Below are 9,776 nucleotides of genomic sequence, written 5' to 3'. Positions count from 1 at the left end.
CCTCCCAGGTTCAAGCAATTCTCCCTGCCTCAGCCTCCCGAGTAGTTGGGATTACAGGCACTCACCACCATGCCCAGCTGACTTTTTTTTTTTTTTTTTTTGGTATTTTTAGTAGAGACAGGGTTTTACCATGTTGGCCAGTCTGGTTTCAAACTCCTGACCTCAGGTGATCCACTCACCTTGGCCTCCCAAAATGCTGGTATTACAGGTGTGAGCCACCGCACCTGGCCTTGTTTTTTTTTTTTTTTATTTTTATTTATTAAATTTATTTTCCCAATTTGCATGCCATTGTTGTCATGTATATTCTTTTTTCCTTTTAAACCCTATAAAACAAGTTATTGTTATTTTTGGTTTGATTTATTTGGTTTTTTAATTATTATTTTGACAGTAAATATTTGTTCAAACGCACCTATATTTTTTGAGGCAGAGTCTCACTCTGTCACCCAGGCTGGAGTGCAGTGGTGCAGTGTTGGTTCACTGCAACCTCTGCCTCAGGGGTTCAAGCAGTTCACCTGGCCTTGTTTTAAGACATTTTTAAAGGAACTTTTGTTTCAATTGGCAAATGTCTGCTGCTCTCCTACTACTGGGGCTATGTGGTGACTGACAAAGAGACTTTGCCTTCAAGGACTTGAGGCTGCTGGGGAACCCTGCTCACCAGGGTCTCTCTCCACTACACTATGGCCAGCTTGAGGGCAAGGATGGGGTCTTTTCATCTCTGTGTCACTAAGAGGAGATCAACAGCAGTGTGGAAACTGGCAGATCACACCACAAGGCAGAGAGGGCAGCAGGAGGCCAGGATCCCAGCCATGAACTGTCGGGCTTCAGGCAGGGAGCAGTGGGAGACCCAAAGTCTCAGTGCTATTGATACTTGGGGCTGGCTAATTCTGTTGTGGGGGATGTCCTGTGCGGGGTAGGATGGTTAGCACTACCTGTTGCCTCTGCCAGTAGCATCTTCTCTACCAGTCATGACAACCTAAAGTGTCTCCAGATATCACCGAATGTCCCCTGGGGGCAAAGTCACCCCAGATTGTGAACCGCTGGCTTAACTGAAGCAAACTTAATGAAGGAAGTGTTTGCAGAGGTGAGACATGCAGGGACTGGCAACAGTGGGGAGCTGTTAGCACCCCAAGGCCAAAGGGGTGAGAGAGAGAATGGTGTTACTTGACCCAGAGATAGCTGGAGCCATATAAGTGAGGCTAAGACAGGAGTTAAGGCCATGGAGAAATTCAGCCACTGCCAAAATTAAGGCAAAACAAGGAGGGAGCTGGCGGTGGCATAAACATGCCCACTTCTCCCTCATCCTGCCCTTTTATCTCTGCCGATTCCTCCCCTTGGCTGAATGTATTGTGATGTCAGAAGGCACAGGTGCCTCCAGACCACAGAGCAGGACAGACAGGGCTGGAGATTGGACCGCTTGCGTGTGGATGTGGTGGGTTAGCAGAGAAGAACCATCACAGGGAGGCAGGAACAGGCCCCAGAAGACAGGACATTTGTGTACATCTTGGAGGACGTGTACTTCTCCAGTTGGAGGAAGCTGGGAAGGAGTATCTCACCAGCAGGAAGAGCAGGCATGAAGCCATGGAGCTCTGAGACAGCCTGGCTCCCTGCATTGTTTATTTAATTGTGATTGTTTGTTTGATTGACTCTGCTCTGTGTGCATGTGGTGAAAGTAAAACATTTCAAAAGGTACAAAAGGGCATAAAATGAGAAGTAGGTCTTCCTCCCACCCCGATCCCAGCTACCCAGCCCCCCTACACCCACCCTGAAAGCCATCTCGCTCTCTGGTCTCTCATCGCCTTCCGGAAATAGTTGGTGTGCATGCTAGCTTGTGTCACTTAAACTCCTAATTTGATTTAATTTCACGGGTGTTTGCAGAGCCCCTACTGTGTGCAAAGAAATGAACTGCGCTCTCTGGTTTTAGACCCTAAGCCCAACCCTGATCCACTAAGCACTGGCAACTTCAGGCCCACCACTGCTGGCCTCCCATCTCTTTCTCCAAACAGTGGGTAAGCCTGTCACAGTTAGGTTGTTCAATTTATTTTATTTTATTTTTTGAGGTGGAGTCTTGCTCTGTCACCCAGGCTGGAGTGCAGTGGTGCTATCTCAGCTCACTGCAACCTCTGCCTCCTGGGTTTAAGCGATTCTCCCACTGCAGCCTCCCGAATAGCTGGGATTGCAGGCGCCCGCCACTACGCCATGCTAATTTTTGTATTTTTAGTAGAGATGGGGTTTCACCATGTTGGCCAGGCTGGTCTCAAACTCCTGGCCTCAAATGATCCACCCGCCTCGGCCTCCCAAAGTGCTGGGATTACAGGTGTGAGCCACCATGCCCAGCCTCAATGGATGTTTTGTGGATTGAACTGAATTAAAACTGAACCATTGGTGAGAAGCAAATTATAATGCAGGAGACGCATAAACCTTGGGTGTGGTTCAGGAGACCATGTGTTTTGAGGAGAGGAGTGAGGGTTCTGTCTTCAAAGACTTGCTCTTGCTGGAGCCAATGGACAGTTGTCTAAGAAGGGAATGCCTATAGTGTGACCTAGAGGGGGCGCTAGAGTGTGAGCAGGTTGGGACTTGATCTGGCTTTGTGGGACTTGATCTGGCTTAGATCAGTCCAGGGAAGACCAGATCTTGCCTGGCTACCCCCAGCTGGTGTCTGTAGCCCTTGGGGGAGTTTAAGACCAGGAAAGGGGAGTTTCTGGCCAGCTGCAGAAATGGGGAACCTCACAACCAACATGTAAACTTTTCGGTGCCTGGAAGCAAACAACCAAATCTGGGTATCAGATGCCCAGGCAGAAGCCGGGAGGCCAGAGCAGCCCAGGTCTCCAGGAGCAAACAACGACCAGGCTCTTCCTTGCCTGCCCTGCTCTTCCCTGCTGATCCCTCTTGTTCTCTCAACACCCGGCTCTTTCCTGACAGTGCCTGTGTGTTGAGCACTTCCGGAAAAACACGCCTGCCGTGATGGACCACATTTCTGTGCAGATGCTGAGTACAGACCGTCTCCCACTCCCACGGCTGCTTTGCAAGGGCAGTGTTAATGATCCTCACTTTGTAAACAAGGAAAACTGAAGCTCAGAAAGGAGGGATGGAGGGCGGTAAGGTTAGGCATCCTACACATATGGTGATATCATTGAACATTTTGTGTTGAAGAATGATGGAGTGTTGAACACAGAATCATAGAATTTTACTTTATTTTATTTTTTGAGAAGGAGTCTCAATCTGTCACCCAGGCTGGAGTGCAGTGGCGCAATCTCGGCTCAAGGCAACTTCCACCTCCTGGGTTCAAGGGATCCTTCTGCCTCAGCCTCCCGAGTTGCTGGGATCACAGGCGTGCACTACCAGGCCCGGCTAATTGTTTTGTGTTTTTAGTGGAGACGGGGTTTCACAATGTTGGCCAGGCTGGTCTCAAACTCCTGACCTCAAGTGATCTGCCCACCTTGGCCTCGCAAAGTACTGGGATTACAGGCATGAGCCACTGTGCCTGGCCAAGAATTTTAGAATCGTAAAATCCAGGAGTCCTGGGCTCCCAGGTTACCAGTATAACCCACACTGCCACCAACTCCCTGTCCATTCCCCACACCGTAAATGAAATGTCTCTCTGGGGCCCACCTCCGGTTCACTCAGGCCTCTTCCCTCACCTGGGATCTTGTTCCAGACTTGTCTCTCGTCTCTTCTCCTTCCAAACCCGTACACAGCAGCCAGAGGCATCTTTCCAAACTACCAAGCAGATTGTGCCACTCTGCTCCCCCTTAAAACCCTTCCCTGGCTCCCCTTTGCCCTCAGGATAAAGTTCAAACTCCTTGATATGGTTTACTAGGTTCTCAGTCATCTGGCAACAGTCTCTGGCCACTCTGCCTTCTACCGCCCGCCACCCCCAACTCTATACCAACCCATACAGAACTCGTTTTGCTTCACCAGATGTGCTGGATGCTGGCTCTCTCCCCCGACCCCCGGACCTTTGCACTGGCTATTCCTGCTACCTGGAACACAGTCTACAACACCACTTCCTTCTCTGGTTGAAGTCCTCTCTCTTCCTGTTTGCTCTGAGGACAGTTTCTGCTCACATCCCTCCTGAATATCTGGGTTGGTGTTCCTTCATTTACCACACTCCCCACTCCAGCTGCTGTGCTTACCCATGTGACGGAGATCACTACATCATGTGTGCCTGTGTGTTTGCCTGTGTCCCAATCCACTCATGAGCCACAGGAGGGCAGATATCGGGATCATCTTTTCTCTGCTGAATCCCTAGCACCCAGCACTGTGCCTGGCAGAGAAGAGTTGTTCAGCCAAGATATATGTTGATAAATGAATCGTAAGATGTTAGAATCACAAGCTTTTGAGCCATGGACTTGGTGAAACAGAAATCTAAAGTCTCAGAATTATATAATCCTAGACTTAGCATTAATTATACACAGAAACTGAGAATCTCCGAATCTTAGGCTCTCAAGGTTGAAAGAATTCTTATATAGGCATCTAGTCCAAGGACTATCAGTGGATTAGGAAAGTTTTAATTGTGCCCTTCTATATTATTTAATGTATATTTTTACATTTATTTATATAAAAACTATAATACATTTGTCTTTCAAACATTTATTTTATTTTAATAAAAGTTTAGTTGGTGCCTAATGAGTGAGAATGCACTCACCGCAGCAGCCCCAAACATTTATTTTTATAATGTGTCCTTCTATATTTATTAAGCACTTAACTTATTTATTAACCAATATTAATTGAGCCTATTTATTCTGTGACCAGACACTGTGCTAGGCAACTATGTGAGTCATCTATGGCTGCATAACTAATTACTAATTACCTTGATTTTAAAACAACAAACATGTATTATATCATAGTTTCTGTGTGGTAGGACTTCAGAAATGGCTTAGCTGGATGGTTCTGGCTTAGATCTCTCATGAGGTTGTAGTCAAAATACCAGCTGGGACAGTGATCCCCTGAAAGCTTGACTGGGGCTTGAGAATCCACTTTCAATTTGGCTCATTTGCATGGCTGGCAGTTGGCAGGAGGCCTCAGTTCCTCCCATGTGGACCTTGCCATAGGATTGCTTGAGTGTCCTTACAACATGGCTGCTGGCATCCCCAGAGCAAGGGATTCAAGGTGGCAAGATGAAATCCACAATGTCTTTTATCATCTAGCCTCAAAAGTCACACTCCATCTTTTTCACAATATCCTAGTGATTACACAGACAACGCTATTCAGTTTGGGAGGGGAGTACATAATGGTGGGAATACCAGGAAATGGGGATCACTGGGGGACATCTTGGAGGCTGGCTACTACAGCAGCATTGAACAAGACTGAGAGTCTCTGCTGTTATGGAGTTAACAGTCTAGGGAGGGAAGGATAGAGGAAGACAATCAAACAAGACAATTAGTTAGAGCTGGAGTAAGCAAACTACATTCATAGGCCAAATCCAGCCTACTGCCTACTTTTGTAAATAAAGTTTTATTGAACTCAGCCACACCCATTCACTTACATATTGCTTATGGCTCTTTTACGCTGTAAGAGCAGACTTAAGTAGTTGCAGCAGGGACTGTGTATCCTGCAAAGCCTCATGTATTTAGCCAAGTGATCAGGGAAGGCCTCTCCAAGAGGCAACGTTTGAGTAGGGACCTGAATGTTTAGAAGGAAGTGGCCATGGGAAGAGCTGAGGACAGAATGTTCCAGGTAAAGGGAACATTAGGGTAAAGGCTGTGAAATGGGAACAGCTTTAGTGTGTTGAGGAACAGGGAGGAGCCCAAGGGAGCTGGAATGGAGTGACCATGGGGAGATGATCTCAGAGGCGTGATCAGGAACCAGGTTCTGTAGGACCTTGGGGCCCTGGTGAAGAATTTAAAATTGTTCCAGGAATGAAGGGAAGCCATTGGAGGGTTTTAAGCAGAGAGAGGTAGGATCTGATGGGGATGGTAGAGATGGCTGCTGTAGTTTGGCCCCATTCTTTGAGCAAGATTGTGCCTCTACTGGCCCCCTAAGTGCAGCTGTCCTGGAACCTGTTAGTGTTGACAAGATTCAGGTAAAGACCTTTGGCATCATCCCACAATTACATGTTCAGGTCTTACCAATCCTTCTGACCTGGAAGTCCTTTCTTTTGACTCACTCTGAGTCCCTTGCTGTCCCTTGCCAGCCTGCCTCTTCTGGATCTAAGAAATCTGTGAAGTTGGAAAGAACACTGCATTTTGAGCCCTGGGTTCCAGACCGTACCCTTCCCTGACTTGCCTGCAACAGTCTGGCAGCCTGTCTGTGTTTCAGTTTCCTTGTCTGTAAAATGAAGGGAGAGTCCAATCTGCCTGGCCCAAGACCAGGTGATTAAATGTCCTAGGAAGAGCATGAAGGGCGTGCGGCAGCATGGGTTGGGATGGACTTGGCCAGACTGGGGTTGCTGAGGTGAGCAGTGGGAAGTAGGGGTGGTTGGTACATTGGGAAGAAGGCTTCCTGCTCACCCTCCTCAGCTTGAGTTTTTTGTTTTTTTTCTTGAGATGGAGTCTTGCTCTGTTTCCCAGGCTGTAGTGCAGTGGCGTGATCTTGGCTCACTGCAACCTCTGCCTACCAGGTTCAAGTGATCCTCCTGCCTTAGCCTCCGGAGTAGCTGGGATTACAGGTGCCCGCCACCCTATGCCCGGCTAATTTTTGTATTTTTAGTACAGACAGGGTTTCACCATGTTGGCCAGGCTGGTCTTGAACTCCTGACCTCAGGTGATCTGCTCGCCTCGGCCTCCTAGAATGTTGGGATTACAGGTGTAAGCCACCGTGCTGGCCTGAGTTTTGAACAATAGGAGAGTTCACTGCCTCCCAGAGGCCCTTGGGATGGCAGAGTTGGAGTTGTCTGGCTGGGACCAAGACCTTTGAGGGAGGAAGAGCCAGGGGGCTAATCCACATCCAAGTCATCCTCAGGTGTTAGGAAGAGCACAGTATCTGTTGTCAGAGAGAGCCCTGGCACCATCACTGATTTGCCCTGTGGCCTCTGTGTCCTCAGTTTTCTCATCTGTGCAATGAGGTAACCTGACCGGAGATGTTTCTGCTGTTTTCTCATCTGTGAAATGTGGTAACCTGACCGGAGATGCTTCTGCTGTAAACAGCACTAGCATTTTATGTACCACTTAGAAAAGACACTGCCAATTAATTGTGACAATGCCGCCTTATCATTTAGAATTTTTATTTTCTATTTATTAAAAGGCTTTTTGAGACTTAGACATAGTTTTTAAAATTATATATTGGCAGGGCACTGCAGCTTACGCCTGTAACCCCAGCACTTTTGGAGACCAAGGCGGGAGGAGGTCAGGAGTTTGAGACCAGCCTGGCCAACATGGTGAAACCTCATCTTTACTGAAAATACAAAAAATTAGCCGGGTGTGGTGACGGGCACCTTTTATCCCAGCTACTCAGGAGGCTGAGGCAGGAGAAACGCTGGAACCTGGGAGGTGGAGGCTGCAATGAGGCAAGATCTTGCCACTGCACTCCAGCCTGGGTGACAGAGTGGAACTCCATCTCAAAAAAAAAAAAAAAAAAAAATTGCCAGGCATGGTGGCTCATGCCTGTAATTCCTGCACTTTGGGAGGCCAAGGTGGGCCAATCACTTGAGGTCAGGAGTTTGAGACCAGCCTGGTCAACATGGTGAAACCCCATCTTCATTAAAAATACAAAAATTAGTCAGGTATGGTGGCGCGCACTTGTAGTTCCAGCTACTTGGGAGGCTGAGGCAGGAGAATTGCTTGAACTGGGGAGGTGGAGGTTGCAGTGAGCTGAGATCACACTATTACACTCCAGCCTGGGCAACAGGGCAAGATTCTGTCTCAAGAAAATAAAAAATCATATATCACCCTTGTGCACACATAAAAAGGAAAATCTGGGTAAGATAGATGAGGTAAGGAGTTTCAAAATTTCACAGTCGGCATCCAGCCCACTGAGGTCACTTTTCTGCCCAGAATCTTCATTGTCCATATTTTTCCATGCAATATCATCTTCCATTCCATTAAATGCTTTGTTCATGCAGCATTTCTTTTTTTTTTTTCTTTTTCTTTATTTTTCTTTTTTTGAGACAGAGTCTCCCTCTGTTGCCCAGGCTGGAGTGCAGTGGCAAGATCTTGGTTCACTGCAAGCTCCACCTCCTGGGTTCACGCCGTTCTGCTGCCTCAGCCTCCCGAGTAGCTGGGACTACAGGTGCCCGCCACCATGCCCGGCTAATTTTTTGTATTTTTAGTAGAGACGGGGTTTCACCATGTTAGCCAGGATGGTCTCGATCTCCTGACCTCGTGATCCACCCGCCTTGGCCTCCCAAAGTATTGGGATTACAGGCGTGAGCCACCGCGCCCAGCCCATGCAGCATTTCTTGAAAGAACTCTCCACTATTGTCTCCTGGATTTCCTCCCAACCCACTTACTCCTATTATGTAGGTTTTGCCCCAGGTGCTTTCTTGATCTTATCCGAAGGTGTTAATGGAAGGTTCTGGGAAACAAGCAGGACTCTGGTCCCTTCCTCAAATGGTCCTTAAGTCATTTTTGATGAAATACAAAGGGGGTGCAATTGTCCAGTTAGGCCACTGGAAATAATGACCAGAACCAACTAGGTCAGGGCTACCACCTGATCAAACCCTTAGCAATTGTGGGACGCCATTGATTTAAAGACACATCCTGATTTCAGAGATACCATAATGTGAAAGAGAGCATGTCATAGAATTTTTTAAAACATTGCAATAAGGCTAGACACAGTGGCTCACACCTGCAGTCCCAGCACTTTGCAAGCTGAAGTGGGGGGACCAGTTGAACCCAGGAGTTTGAGATCAGCCTGGGCAACATAGTGAGACTCTAAGTCTCCAAAAAATTTAAAAATTTGCCAAGCATGGTGGCATGTGGCTGTAGTCTCAGCTACTTAGGAGGGTGAGGCAGAAGGATCACTTGAGTCCAGGGGATCCAGGTTGCCGTGGGCCATGATTGAGCCACTGCACCCCAACCTGGGTGACAAAGCAAGATCTGTCTCAAAAAGAAAAAAAACCTCACAGAGTTTTATGTGAGGATGAAATGAGGTAAATGAATGATGGTCCCTGACCACAGGCCCCAGAATGCTCGGCTCAGCACGGCCGCTCCCTTGGCATTGCTCAACTCTCCCCTGACTCGGCTCAGCCCAGCGTATTGCCCTCCCTTGCAGGGCCAGCTCAAGTTTATAACGACAATCGCTGCCCCTTGCAGACGTGATCTCAAAGCCATAAAGCCTTTTACAGTTTCACTCTCCCCCCTAGATAAGCCTGGGGAGCCCTTCCCAAGGCCGGGGAGCAATCTCAGAGCCACAGCGGGAGGGGCTGGGCGTTGCATGAGTTGGGAAATGGAACAAGTTTTATGGTCCCAACTTCGCTAAAAATATCACGTTCTCAGATCGTTGGCTGGAATCTGCTAGTGAAACCTCAGCACCTGCAGTGATATTCACTCATTCATTCTTCCACTTATTTGATACAAAGGGAAGAGTGTGCAGGACATACCAGCATGGATATTCTCACTTCACCACTATTATGCTGTGTGTGGACCCAGGGCAAACCACTTTCCTCTCATCCGTATAGCAGGGCTAGTCCATTTCACCTCCCCCACAGTCTCAGTAAGGTGAGCAGGTAAGATCAGTATGTCAGCACACTTAGCACCTAGTAGGTCTGCAACAAATTTGCTTGAATCCCTTTCATTCACCAACTATATTCATCTTTTTTGTTTTTATTTTTTAAAACAGGGTCTCACTCTGTTTCCCAGGCTGGAGTGCAGTGACACAATTATAGTCACTGCAGCCTC

The 9,776-nt window shown here is 47.8% G+C and overlaps 1 long non-coding RNA gene across 1 annotated transcript; it reads left to right on the top strand.

The window, feature by feature from the left end:
* Positions 1-1,875: 1,875 nt before the first annotated feature.
* Positions 1,876-3,197, top strand: LOC129052291 (uncharacterized). The gene is made up of 2 exons (XR_008517266.1): positions 1,876-2,006; positions 2,920-3,197. It is a non-coding gene; the product is annotated as an uncharacterized LOC129052291 (long non-coding RNA).
* The last annotated feature ends 6,579 nt before the right edge of the window (positions 3,198-9,776 follow it).

The sequence above is a fragment of the Pongo abelii genome, chromosome 21 (assembly GCF_028885655.2).
Source record: "Pongo abelii isolate AG06213 chromosome 21, NHGRI_mPonAbe1-v2.0_pri, whole genome shotgun sequence".
NCBI lineage: Eukaryota > Metazoa > Chordata > Mammalia > Primates > Hominidae > Pongo > Pongo abelii.
The sequence above is the reverse complement of the archived record's forward strand: the minus strand, read 5'-3'. Positions and strand labels throughout refer to the sequence as shown.